This window comes from Tenrec ecaudatus, chromosome 11 (genome assembly GCF_050624435.1).
Source record: "Tenrec ecaudatus isolate mTenEca1 chromosome 11, mTenEca1.hap1, whole genome shotgun sequence".
Lineage (NCBI taxonomy): Eukaryota > Metazoa > Chordata > Mammalia > Afrosoricida > Tenrecidae > Tenrec > Tenrec ecaudatus.
The window spans coordinates 113,291,756-113,306,098 of NC_134540.1; positions in this window are offsets into that span (position 1 = coordinate 113,291,756).

Genomic DNA, 14,343 nt, shown 5'->3' on the forward strand with positions numbered 1-14,343 from the left:
CCGCTCTTTTATCCTGATTCTAATTCTTTAAAGGATGAGCTCGATGTCACATGTCCTTCAGACAGGTTTTCTGGAACTATTTACTGGACAGGGAGCCCCTATAGTGACTTAAGTTTGTCCCTAGCATAGTCTTAATGCAATGCAGTTTTTTATGTCTTGATCTCACCCATAAAATGATAAATTCCTAAAAAACATTCTTTGACTTATTTATTTTGTTATTCCCAGCATTTAGCAGAGTAACAGCCAAGAACTGGTCTCTTCAAATAATATATTGAATTAATGTATGCACATAATGTTCTTGTTAGCACCATCTAATAAATTAGAAACTCCAATTTCACTGAGTGCCTTGACTTATGTAATATAACATTTTTAAGTTTCTCCCTGAACTTCTTCTGCCTTACTTTATGATGAAATTAATAATCCATAGTATCTTCCTGGAAAAGTAAAAGTACAGAGGTTATGGGAGAAAATAGGAATACAATAAAAAGAAATTTGTGGGAGTAATGTAGCTGAAAAAAAGATGAGTCACAGATGGAGATATTTGCAAAATGAAGAAGGTAAGAGTAAGAAATGAGGTGGCTTAATTATGGTGCATGATTCAACCACAGAGGAGGCCACTGAATCTAACTCCAGTTTTCTTCATTTCTATTTAAACCATACTAATCTGAATTTCTAAACTATTCTATTTCTAGTGACATCTGGCTCTGACATGTGTAATTCCTCTCACAGCCTCACGGCTCTGTGAAAGGCAAAAATGAGATTCCTGACAAATGTTGGCACAGGTGCCCCCGTCTGAATTCTCTGGGTTGTCTAGGAAGTGAGTAGAGCAAAGGACCTCGCAGTTCTCAGAGGAGCATGTCCTCAGTCAGAAGTCCTCAGAGATATCGGCCCTTCCTCTCTTGCATAAACACTAGTATCATCCTCCGGATCTAACTGAGGAAGAATTGAGGTCAAAGCTGAAAGCAGAGTGTTTCGGTGCCAGATGATCCTGGTCCTGGATAACTTTCAATGATCTCATTTCCCAGTGAAGAAAACTTGAGTACATTTCTTAACTTCTCTAACTTTAGTTTCTTTATCCCTTAAGAGGGAATCAACAGGTCTTAATTCACAGGGGTTTTGGTGACAAATAAATGCTAATGTATCTGTAATGTTCTTAAAATCATGCCAGGAACATTTCATAAGTATTCAGAAAGCATTTCATAAGTACTATAGTCTCATTAATTGTTCTCAGCTAAGAGGAATTCCCTTTTGGACCATTGTTACCATTAGGTGATATATCATGGGACCTGGCCTTCTGTGTATCACCTGGGTATCTTCCAGAGGATCAAATGTACAGCAAGCTCATTAATGGCTCCAGTCACCTTCCTGAAAGCCCATCTTCCATTCCCATAGCATAACTGGCCCTTTGAAGCACTAGAACAATCCTAGTACCACCCCAGAAGATCCTCTAAACTTGTGTTTGCTCTGCCAACTTTTGAATGTTCAGTCATATCCATGAGTACCATAGGGCTTATGTATGAAAACAAGTGTTTAGTCAGTGAGTGAGTCTTGCTGATTACTCAGCCTCTGCATTTTAATTAGTATTTGTCAGCTTAGGAACTCTAGAAAGTCTCAAGATGTTTCATTTGCACATGTCTACACGTATGTAGAGCCCAGGTTTCCAGAGAAAATTTCATGGGCCATCAATAATTTGATGTATCTAGACTGTGTGTAGATTGGAATGAAGGTCTATGTGTGTGACATTTCCCCAAATGAGTTGTAGAACCAGCTCTTAGAAGTGCACCTTAAATGACAACTCCATTGTCAACTCCCCTCTGAGCTTCTCAATTCAAGTTTGCTATTTTCCACTGAAAGCATTGAATGAATAACCCATTATAAAATTTATCACTGTAACTATTGGTGTCTATAATTCCTTCAGAAAAGGAATTTTATTTTGGTATCCCTTGTACTTACTGAAGGACCGCAGTGACATAATATTTAAAGTTCTTGGCTTCAAACCAAAAGGTTAATGGGAGAAATACGGTACTGTTTGCTTCTTTACAAATATAGAGTCTTAGAAACTCTATGGGACAGTTCTACTCAGGTGCTTTTGGGCCGCTATGGGTTGTATGTAAACAAGTCAACTGGATGGCAGGGACTTGAGGTTCTTACCAATTGCACTTCGTGGCAGGTAATTCGCTTTTAATATTTTTCTCTCCTAGGAATTGGTCAGGGAAGAGAATACTGGTGCTGTGCTGGCAGTTCTCCAAGTTATACTCCTATGGAATTCGATAAGTTCTGCGGATTTTGCTAAACTGGAAAAGGAGAGATTGTTCTGTCCTATCTTAACTCTGGGACATTCTTTCGGGGTCATCTACTACCGTATAAAGAGATGTCAGACTATCTGAGACTAGCCTAAGGTGCCTAATGTTTGTCACATCTGAAATGGTGGACTCCTCTGGGAAAGTGTCCAAGAGCAATGATCACTCCAGGCCTCCTGCTTATAGATGATATAAAGACTTCCTGAACAGTCATGCTATACACTACCAAGTCGAACAGAGCAGGGATTGCTAAGGAGACACCTTCAAGACTGGAACGATAGCAAGTGAAGTTCTTTCCCTGCATATCACATACTGGAGCAATGACGCCGGAGGTGTGGGTCTCAGTATCCAAAATGAAATTCTTGCTTTTTACCAAGTGACTGGAAAATACCAACCCTTGCCGTGGCTATAATCAGGACCAAGAACCAAGAGCAATATGATAAATGGAGTCTGGACCTTTTCGATAGCTAAGCACTCCTGGTTAGAAAGCAAACATTTTGGAGTCCCAAGTCGTAGGGCTGAAACTCTACGCTGTGCTGGTGAGCGGCTTAGTTTGTTCTCGAGCATTCCTGCTTGGAGAATAACAAGTTGGCTCCAAGGCTTGAGCTCGTGCTTTAGCCCTCTGCTAGAACGCGCTGCTTGAATCACTTCCTAGTGTCATGTAGGCTTAGGAAGTTAATCTGCATGGAATTAGAAGTAAACAAAATTAACACTATCTTTTGAATAGACAGTCAATTCTTTAATGATCCTCCTTTATCAGCATCTCTTGGGAAGAAATGAAATCAGTGAATCAAACACAGCCAGATTGAAATACCTCCTGTAGGAAAAATGATTGACACCGCTCTCCCTAAACCCTTGAGGACAGCAGCCCAGTGGGGCATTTTAATGCCGCCCTAATACATCCTACTTGAATGAGGAAATGAAAGCTGGACTTTTCAATCTTGGGAATTTTCTCAGTTTAGCGTTGGCCCCAAAGTCTATCTCTGGTAGTTACATTTTATTTCCACTTGATGGTACCTGTGTGAGGGGGTAGAGACCAACCTGTAAGGCCTTTGAATAAGGGAGAAACTGCGACCGTCTCCCTCTCCCTGTCTTCCTGCTCTCTGGGATTGTGTGTCTACTCCCTGCCACTGTGGAGTGCCAGACCTCACTGTCAAATGGCTCCAAGGGGCAGTTGTGTAAGAGAGGGGTAACATGAAAGAGACATCAGATGAATTAAAGGTACTGCTCACCTCCCGGACAGCCATGACTTCAGGAGCCAGGTCCGTGCAGAGAGAGGATATATTTCCAACCAAGGCTGTTTACACTTTAGGGGCACGAACCCCCTTATTTACAGGTAACCACATGCATAACAGGAAGGGGTTGTCCAATAGGTATATATGCCTAACAGTCGGGGGACAAGTTAGGGGTATACTACACACAATAGGAAGGGGAAGCAGTAGGGACATATATGTGACAAGAAGGCACAAATGTAACAAGATGGGCAGGCTCTAGAGTCAAGATGGCAACCTAACATAGGTCGCCCCTGAGTTGGCTTGACCTTAGGTGCCTTTGGGCTCTCCTGCAGAAGAGCAATTCATTGTCCTTATCAGAACGGAGTGGGCCCAACTTAGGGTGGGAGAGACTTTAGCGTCTGATCACTCTAGATGGCTGGTAGCCCTTAGGCAAATAACCTTTAAGCAGCTGACCTCCAAGTATAAAGCCAGCACTCTAGGTTTGGCATATATTTTGGGGGGACAACCTGAGGAAGGACTTTTCTGATTCCTATACGTGTGGACCACCCAGCTGTTGGCACCCACGTTACTCTGCACCCAACTGACCATGATCTTCTGCATCCTGCTTCACTTTGCTGCAACCGCTGGTCTGAAGCCATGTGAATGTGAGGAGCACCCCACCACCATCATCCCCACCGCTCCAGGCTCCACCCTAGGCTACTGCCCGATTCACGGACCTGAGTTCGCATGGATTGGGATGCCTAGTTGACATAAACTCATTCTTGCTTTGAGGGAGTACTTGAGTGGAGGCCCAATGTCCTTCTGCTCAATACTAAACCTATAAATATATGCACATAGATCTGTTTCCCCATCCTCATACATAAATATATTTACATATATACACATCTTTATCTAGACCTCTATAAATGCCCTTTGCCTCCCAGATCTTTCCTCTATTTCCCTTGACTTTCCTCCTGTCCCACTATCATGCTCAGTCCCAACCAGGGTTTCAGAAATTCCTCTTAGTTACATTACCCTTGATCATGCTCTACCAGACCTCCCACACCCTCCTCACCACTGAATTGGATCTCTTGTTGTTCCCTTGTCCCTGGGTTTGTTAACACTACCTTTCCCCCACCTCCCTCTCTCCTATGGCCCCAACAATTGTCGGTTTTCTCCTCCAGATTGTTCATCCAGCCTATCTTATTTAGACAGACCTGCGGAGATAATAACATGCTCAAAAACAAGACAGAGCAAAACCAAGCAACAATATACAACAACCAATGACAAAAAAAACCCAAAACAAACCACAACAAGAAAGAAAAGCTTGTAGTTAGTTCAAGGATTGTTTGTTGACCTTTAGGAGTGTTTTTCAATCCAGTCTGTTGGGCACCCTACCTTGGGCCCAAAGTCCATCTTCAGAATTCACTGGGGACCTGGCCACTCCATTCCATTGCTGTTCTGTTGCACCCCCTTAGTGTTTTGCCTCGGTGTGGCAGGATCAGATCAGGTGCAATTCCCACACTGTGTCTCTGCTTTTGTCCCCTGTAGGGCTATGGGTCAGTGAGGGGCATCATGTCTCATAGTGGGGCCGGCCATGTGGTCCTCTCTGTGAACTGGCTGCTCTAATTGGGATCATCATCCTCAAGGCTTGGTGGGCCAGGATATGCTCCTCTCTCTCCTCCTCCCCCTTCACCTGCTCCCATGTTCTCCTATCAGATATGTCTCTCTCCCAGAACTGCAGATTCAATGCAGTCCTTTGAAATAAATTCTTCTGGGGGGAGGAGCAGGTGTCCATTTAGTAGTTGGGATTGGGGCCGGCCCCCCAGACCTCTCCACTGGTTCCCTACTCCACGTGGGCATGTTGCATTCACATCTTGGAGCACTGGGTTGAAGTCTGTTTCCTCCTTCCCTGTGGAGATATAAACAATACCCTCCCCTTGGTCAGGTTAGTTCCCAGTGCCCCCGCTGTCCATTTCTTTTTTATTATTTTTTTCCCCTTTCCCCACCTCCTTTTTAGTTGTCTACCATATGTATCTCTGTATTTGGTCTAGTCCCTGCCATATTACCTGGTCCACAACCCAGGAATACTTGTATAAGGTAGCTTTTCCCCTGTGCCCCTTTTGCATTTTTTCAAGAATACTTTCTTCTATTAAATTGACATTCTATGATGCTCACCTTCCCGACACAACCGCTGAAGACAAAGTGGGTGAATAAGCAAATGTGGTGAAGAAAGCTGATGGTGCCCTGATATCAAAAGAGATAGCATCTGCGGTGTTAAAGGTTTGAAGGTAAACAAGCAGCAATCTACTTCAGAAGCAACAAAGCCCATATGGAAGAAGCACACCAGCCTGTGTGATCGCGAGGTGCCAAAGGGATCAGTTATCAGGCATCAAATAACAAAACACCATGTCATTGTGTGCTCACCTTCATGATATAATCTCTGAAGACAAAGGGGTACATAAGCAAATGTGGCAAAGAAAGCTTATGGTGCCAGGCTATCAAAAGCTATAGCGTCTGGGGTCTTCAAGGCTTGAAGATAAACAAGCGGCCACCTAGCTCAGAAGCAACAAAGCCCACATGGAAGAAGTACATCAGCCGGTGTGATCACGAGGTGTCCAAGGGATTAGGTATCAGGCATCATCAGAACAAAAAAATCTTACCATAGTGAATGAGGGGGGAAATGCGGAGTGGAGACCCAAAGCCCATTTGTAGACCACTAGACAGACCCTTACAGAAGGGTCTCAGGGAAGAGATGAGCCAGTCAACGTGCGATGTAGTAATGATGAAAGATACAACTTTCCTCTAGTTTCTAAGTGCTTCCTCCCCAACCACTATCATGGTGCCAATTCTACTTTGCAAGTTGGCTAGACCAGAGGATGGACACTGGTACAGATAGGAACTGGAAACACAGGGAATTCAGGGAGAATTATCCCTTCATGACCAGTGGTGTGAGTGGTGATACTGGGAGGGTAGAGAAAGGGTGGGTTGGAAAGGGGGAACCAATTACAAGGATCTATATGTGACCTCCTCCCTGGGGGACAGAAAACAGAAAAGTGTGTGAAGGGAGACGTGGAACAGGGCAAGATATGACAAAATAATAATTTATAAATTATCAAGGGTTCATGAGGGAGAGGGGAGCAGAGGGGTAGGGGACAAATGACGACCTGATGCCAGGGTCTTAAGTGGAGAGTGTTTTGAGAATGATGAAGGCAATGAATATACAAATGTGCCTTACACAATTGACCTACGTATGAATTGTGATAAGAGTTGTATAAGCCCCTAATAAAATGATTTAAAAAAACTCATTCTTTTACATACTTGAGTGTCACCAGTTTTGTTTCTCTAGACAACCAATCCTAACACAGTGTCCAAATATTTCCTTAAAGAGCATGTGGTTACCACCAGGACCTTTGTTTTTATATCCTACTTTAACTTATTCCCTACCTGTCACAAACTGCTTGAATATCTACTTTCTGCCATAATATAAGTCCCTTTAGAATAAATGGTGATCAATTTAATGATCATTTAATAAAAGGCCTTACTTTTCTCCAAATGATTAATCTACCAACACAAATAAAAGGCTTATTTTAGGATGAGAGCCTGCAAAAGAGGTTCTCAGATCACATACTGCAAACATAGCATATGTTTATAATGCTAAATCTTAGAGTCATCTGAAGAACTTGTAAAAGGGGCAGGGGGAGAAAAGAAAAGAAATATAAACTCCACTCCTAGTTCAAGGTGGATCCTGGGTGTGATTTTAATTTGAAAGTAGGTTGAGAATTGCTGCCAATAGAAATGTAACCCAGAGCACCATCCATCCACATATTGGTCACAGTTTGTGATGTGATTTTATTGATGTTTTCTTGTGCAATAAGGTAGATACAGAAATGAAGATTAATAGTTATTAGAAATTTTTACCACAAATTCACCAATTCCCATAGTATTTGATGTTGATTAAACCTCATAATTTTAAAAAATGATGCTTGTATATTGTCTAATACTTTTTATATTACTTCATTTTTCTAGTAATTCAGTTCAGTTTAATGTACTATATCTTAGTCTAGGCTATGATGCAATCTCCACTCTTTTGCCAGTTTGCTGTACTGTTCTTTGTGTGTTGCTGTGATCCTGGAAGCTATGTCACAGGTATTTCAAGTACCACCAGAGTCACCCAAAATTAACAGGTTTCAACAAAGCTTTCGGAATAAGAACAGACTACAAAAGAAGAATAGGTTGCTTACTTTGAAGGAATTCGCCACTGGAAATGTATGAATAGCATAAAAACACATTACTACTTACAACAAATAAAAACAAGCATAACAAAACTAGTCATTCTAGGAGTCAAACACTTTATTTCCCATGCCTTTTTAGTTATGTCTTTTTAAAAAAAACAAACACAAAACAAACATGGTTCTATGAGTCTGGGGCCATTGCAATGAATCCTATTTCTCACATACTAATTATATTGTTTTAATTATTGTTCATTATTTTCCCTAATTTCTAGTATCTGTTGAAATGGTCTAAAGAAACTCACACTCAAAATTTATGGTTAAAGTTTTTATTAAGAAAGTTAACTACTTATACTGACAGTGAGAAAAGGACAAGTTACAAGGATCCAGGCCTTCTAGTCATGCCCCAAAGGGCACACTGCTCTGCTGTAAGGCTCAACTTAAATACAGGCTGCGTTAAGGGGTTCCATCGAGAACATGCTCCAGTAAAATAATTTATTAAAATAAAAGAACGAGCATCATCCATGAAACACACAAAAGGACATTAAAACAACAGGGAAGAAAGATCAAAGTGGCTTCCAGAAGGGATTCTGAAACTTTCTTTTAATTGTAGAGTAGCTAAGGCAAAGGGAAGAAATGATTAAGTCAAAGAGCTGAACAAAAAATGTCAAGGGACAACTTGAGAAGACAGAGTAGAATTTTATATTTAAATGTGCAAAGACCTAAAGTTAAGAAGCCAAAAGGGAAGAGCACACTCAGCATATCTTAAACTGAAATAACAAAAGGAAAAATTCAAGCCTAGAGTTGCCATATTGAACGTTTCTATGGGCAAAATACTGAATCATACAGGAAGCATCAAGAGAATATTAAAAGACTACATAGTCACTGTACAAAAAAATTAACATCCAACCATTAGCATATTAGCAAGAACCAATGGTATTGAGGAAGTCCAAGAGGCATTGAAACATTAGCCAAAATTAAGGCTCCAGCAATTGATGAGATACCAATTGAAATGTTTCAACAAGCTAATGAAGCATTAGAAGCACTCACTTATCCGTGCCAGGAAATTTGAAAGAGAGCTATTTGGCCAAGTGACTGGAAGAGATCCATATTTGGGTCTATTGCCAAAAAAGAAAGAATGACCCAACTGAATATGTAAATTATAAAACACTGTCATTGATGTAACATGCAAGTAAGATTTGCTTAGGAGCATCCAACAATGGTTACAGCGGTACACTGACTGCAAACTGCCAGAGGTTCTGGCCAGATGCGGAAGAAGATATAGAACAAGGGATATCATTGTTGATGTCCTATGAATCTTGGCTCAAAGCAAAGAATATCAGAAAGATGTTTACTTGTATTTTAGTGATTATGCAAAGGCATTTAACTGTGTAGATAATAAAAAACTATACACATGCTTGAAAAGATTAGAAAATCCAGAACACTTTCATTGTACTCATGAAGAATCTGTACTTTGATCAAGTCAGAGGCAGTTGTGTGGACAAAGGGAACATTGCATAATTTAAAATAAAGACACTTAGCAAAGGTGTCTTATTGCTAACCATTTAAAATATGACATGACACCCCTCACTGACCCATAGCTCTAGAGAGGACAACACGGGAGACACAGTGTGGGAATTGCAACCGATCTGATCCCATCACACTGAGGCAAAACACTAAGGGGGTGCAACAGAACAGCAAGGGAATGGAGCGGCCAGGTCCCCAAGGAATGCTGAAGGTGGACTTTGGGGCCAGGGTATGGTGCCCAACAGACTGGACTGGAAAACACTCCTAAAGGCCAACAAACAATTCTTGAACTAACTACAAGCTTTTCTTCCTTGTTGTGTTTATTTTGCTGTCATTGATTTGTCATTGTTGTTTTGTTGTATATTGTTGCTTGGGTTTGCTCTGTCTTGTTTTTGAGCATGTTATTATCTCCGCAGGTCTGTCTAAATAAGATAGGCTGGATGAACAATCTGGAGGAGAAAACAATGGGACCGACGGTTCCGGGGAGACATGGGAGAGGGGGAGGTGCGGGAAAGGAAGTGATGTTAACAAACCCAGGGACAAGGGAACAAGTGATCCAAATCGGTGGTGAGGATGGTGTGAGAGGCCTGGTTGGGCATGATCAAGGGTAATGTAACCAAGAGGAATTGCTGAAACCCTGGTGGGGACTGAGCATGATAGTGGGACAGGAGGAAAGTCAAGGGAAATAGAGGAACGATCTGGGAGGCAAAGGGCATTATAAAGGTTTAGATAAAGACATGAATATATGCAAATATATTGATATATGAGGATGGAGAAACAGATCTATGTGTATATATTTATAGGTTTAGTATTAAGGTATCAGAAGGACATTGGGCCTCCACTCAAGTACTCCCTCAATGCAAGAATACTTTTTTCTATTTAATTGGCTTTTTATGATGCTCATCTTTCCGACACAACCACTGAAGACAAAGTGGGTGCATAGCAATTGTGGTGAAGAAAGTTGATGTTGCCCGACTATCAAAAGATATAATGTCTGGGGTCTTAAAGACTTGAAGGTAAACAAGCAGCCACCTAGTTCAGAAGCAACAAAGCCCACATGGAAGAAGCACACCAGCCTGTGCGATCATGAGGTGTTGAAGGGATCAGGTAACAGGCATCATCAGAACAAAAAAATCTTACCATAGTGAATGAGGAGGGGAGTGCAGAATGGGGACCCAAAGCCCATTTGTGGACCATGGGAGATCCCCTTGCAGAGGGGTTTCGAGGAGGAAACTAGCCAGACAGGGTGCGATGTAGCAATGATGAAAGATACAGCTTTCCTCTAGTTCCTAAATGCTTCCTCCCCACCACCCAACCACCCAGTATCATGATCCCAATTCTACATTGCAAGTCTGGCTAGACCAGAGGATGGACACTGGTACAGAAAGGAAACAGAAACTCAGGGAATCCAGGGCAGATGATCCCTTTAGGACCAGTGGTGTGAGTGGCAATACTGGGAACATAGAGAGAGGGTGGGTTGGAAAGGAGGAACCTATTTCAAGGATCTACATGTGACCTTCTCCCTGGTGGATGGACAAGAGAAAGTGGGTGAAAGGAGACGTCGGACAAGGCAAAATATGACAAAATAATAATTTATAAATTATCAAGGGTTCATGAGGGAGCAGAAGAAGGGGAAAAATGAGGAGTTGATGCCAGGGGCTTAAGTGGAGAGCAAACGCTTTGAGAATGATGAGGTCAACGAAAGTACAAAAGCGCTTTACACAATTGAAACATGTATGGATTGTGATAAGAGTTGTATGAACCCCTAATAAAATGATTTTTAAAAAGCTTTTAAGTTGACAAACAAAAATAAAATATACTTATCATTGCTACCAACTAAGTTGTCCTGATATCAGACAAGTATTGTGTTATCTGTAAGTCTATTCAAATGCCAGAAAATCACCAATATCTAAGAAATTTAAAGAGAATAAGTATCAAAAGACCCAGCACAACATTTGTGTTTTTAGGCTCAGACTGAACTAAAAGTAAAATAAAATAAACCCCGCACACTCTGTATGTTATGTGATTTAATCCTTCAGTCATTTCTAACTTTAAAGTAAGCCCTGTTTGCTTGCTCGCTTTTTGTTTACATCTCTCATATTCATACTATTAAACATCAGGTTTGTGCAAACACTGTTTTTTGTTGACTAGTTACCAATTCTTACAGTGACTATTTAATATTATTTTGTGCTTATATGGAAAATCTTTATTTTGAAAAACTACGTTGTACTGAAGAACATATATTTAATGTCTCCAGACCAAAAAACAAAAGTCTCACAATTAATAGGCTACAACCTAAGAGGGAGTACCTGAAAAAAAATGGGGGAGGGTATTCAATATGTTTTAGTAAAATGTTGCCTTTGTCTTGTGCAGAATATGTAACATATGCTCTTTAATTTAGTAATTTTTAAAGGTAAAAGTCCTCTGTTACTGTAGCTAAAACAATTATTAATTATAAAGTTTCTGAAATTCTTGTCATTTTTTTCCTATCATCTAGAAGCTGTTTACCAACTTTTTGTTGGGGTTTCCCCCCCCTTCTTTCCAACTTACCTTTTAAAAATACAGGAAGTGGATTCTGCTAATGAGTTGAGCAGACTCTTATTTTTATATGCCCTTTGAACTGTGTAACATAATAGTTGGATACTTGATCATTTTTTATTATGTAATCGTTCAAATAGTGATGTGTAGAATTGGGGTCATGATGGTGGGGATGAAGCATTACAGAACTAAAGGAATGTTGTGTGTTTCTTCGGTGCTATACTGCACCCTGGCTGGTTCATCCCTTGTGACCCTTCTATGAGGGAATGTCCAATTGTGTATAGATGAACTTTGGGTCTCCTCTGTGACCCCTATTGTTTGCATCAATATATTTGTTTATTTGGGGTCTTTTGATGTTTGATACCTGATCCTTTCCACACCTCATAATCACACAGACTGGCATGCTTCTTCCATGTGGGATTATTGCTTCTCTGTTAGATGGTTGCTTGTTTAACTTCAAGCCTTTAAGACCCCAGAAGCTATATCTTTTAATAGCCAGGCACCATCAGCTTTCTTCATGACATTTGCTTATGTACCCATTTTGACTTCAGTGATCCTGTCGGGAAGGTGAACATCACAGAATGCTAGGTTACTAGAACAGAGTGTTCTAGCATTGAAGGAGTACTTGAGTGAAGATACAATGTCCGTTCGCCACCTTAATACCTAACATTTGAATATATGTACAAAGACCTATATTCCTATTAATATATTTATATATTTACATATGTGCCAGCCTATATTTATACCTCTATGGTTTTTTTCCTCCTGGTTCTTTCCTCTATTTCTTTTTACTTTCCTCCTGTCCCACTATCTTGTTTGCCCTTCATTCGACTCTCAGCACATTATCTCAGTTACGTTACACTTGGTCAACCCCTTCTTGGCATTCTACGCCCTCTTCACCATTGATTTTAGGTCTTTTATTGTTCCCTTGTCCCTGGATTTGTTGCCCCCCGCCACCATTTCTCCCACCCTCTCCTCTCCCAAGTTCCCCAAAGCTGTTGGTCCCATTATTTTCTCTTTGGGGTTGGTCATCCTTCCTATCTTATATGGGTAGACATGAAAAAAAAAAACGAATGAAAGAAAGAAAAAAGGGGGGGGGGGCGAAGCTTATAAATAGTTCCAGGTCTGTCTGCTGATGCGTTTGATTGTTTTCCAATCAGATCTGGTGAAGTGCCATATCCTGCCCATTGTTTCCAAAGTCTATTTTCGAGATTCCTTGAGGACTTCATTGCTTTGCATTCATTGCTGCTGTATTGCAATCCCTTCTTATTTTGCTTTGTTGTGGGTGATCCGATCAGGCCCAATACCTGCAGTGTGTCTCCAGTCAGTGAGGGGCCTTCAAATATCACCTAATCTTAAGAATAAAAAATTCAGGGGTAAAATTTTAAAATCTATAGTTACAATTTTTTTATACATTTTGAAAAATTCATTATTTTTCATTCCAATTTTCTGTGAAGTTTTTTGGGACACACACATGCATAGAGGTGCTGTGAAATGGGCATTTACGTTCCTACCCATCAGTGCTGTGCAGGAGATAGATGAGATTGCTCCTCTACAGACTTATAGTCTCAGGAATCCTATAGAAGTTTGCTATAAGTCCGAAGTCGTTGTTCATAGGTGCCATCAAGTTGATTCTGACCCAAATTGACCCTAGGCAACCATATGCTGCCCTGTCCTGCACCATCCTCAACATTGTTCCTATGTCTGAATGCATTGTTGTAGCCACTGTGTCAACCCATCTCATTGAAGGCTTTGCTCTTTTTCACTGCCCCTCTCTAGCAAGCATGCTGTCCTTCTCCAGGGACTGTTATCTCCTGACAGTATGCCCAAGGTAAGATGAAGTCCTGCCATCCTTGTTTCTAAGGAGCACTCAGGCTGTACTTCATCGAAGAGGCTTGTTTATCCTTTTTGAAGTCTTTATGCATATCTTCTAATCAACTTGATATCAGGAGGTTAAAAAATTGCACATACACACACACATATATATATTCACTGTCATCAAGTGGATTCCAACTCATAGAAGCATAGTGCTTTAGATAGACAGATGTATCTCAGTCTATATCCTTAACCATAACCTTCTTCCTCTCTCACACATTCACACACAGCTTGGAGAGAAAATGTGGGATGCTGGAACACAAGCCTGCATTTTCAAAGGTGGTTGGACTGCTACTTTCTATCCTATTCCCAGTAAGAGAAGAAAGGGTCAATTGTTTTGTCCTCATCAAACAAGTGGATGATTATTCTGAGGTAATTTGTTTCTTAAAGGGAAAGACTGCATAATTTAGTAATACTTCTCTAAGTCAATCCTCTCAATATGCTGACATAGTGATTTTTAATATTTGGCTAAATCTAGAAAAATCCTTGAACAGTGAACATCCAGGAGACACGATTCCATTAAAGATGATTTCACTCTCCAGTTACAGAACAGCTAGATGGCAACAAGTTGCATTCTGGACACTCTCCATGAGATGTCTGTTGTGCTCTAAATCAACATCTACCTTTTAATGTTCTTTCTCAGGGAGCAAGAAGACA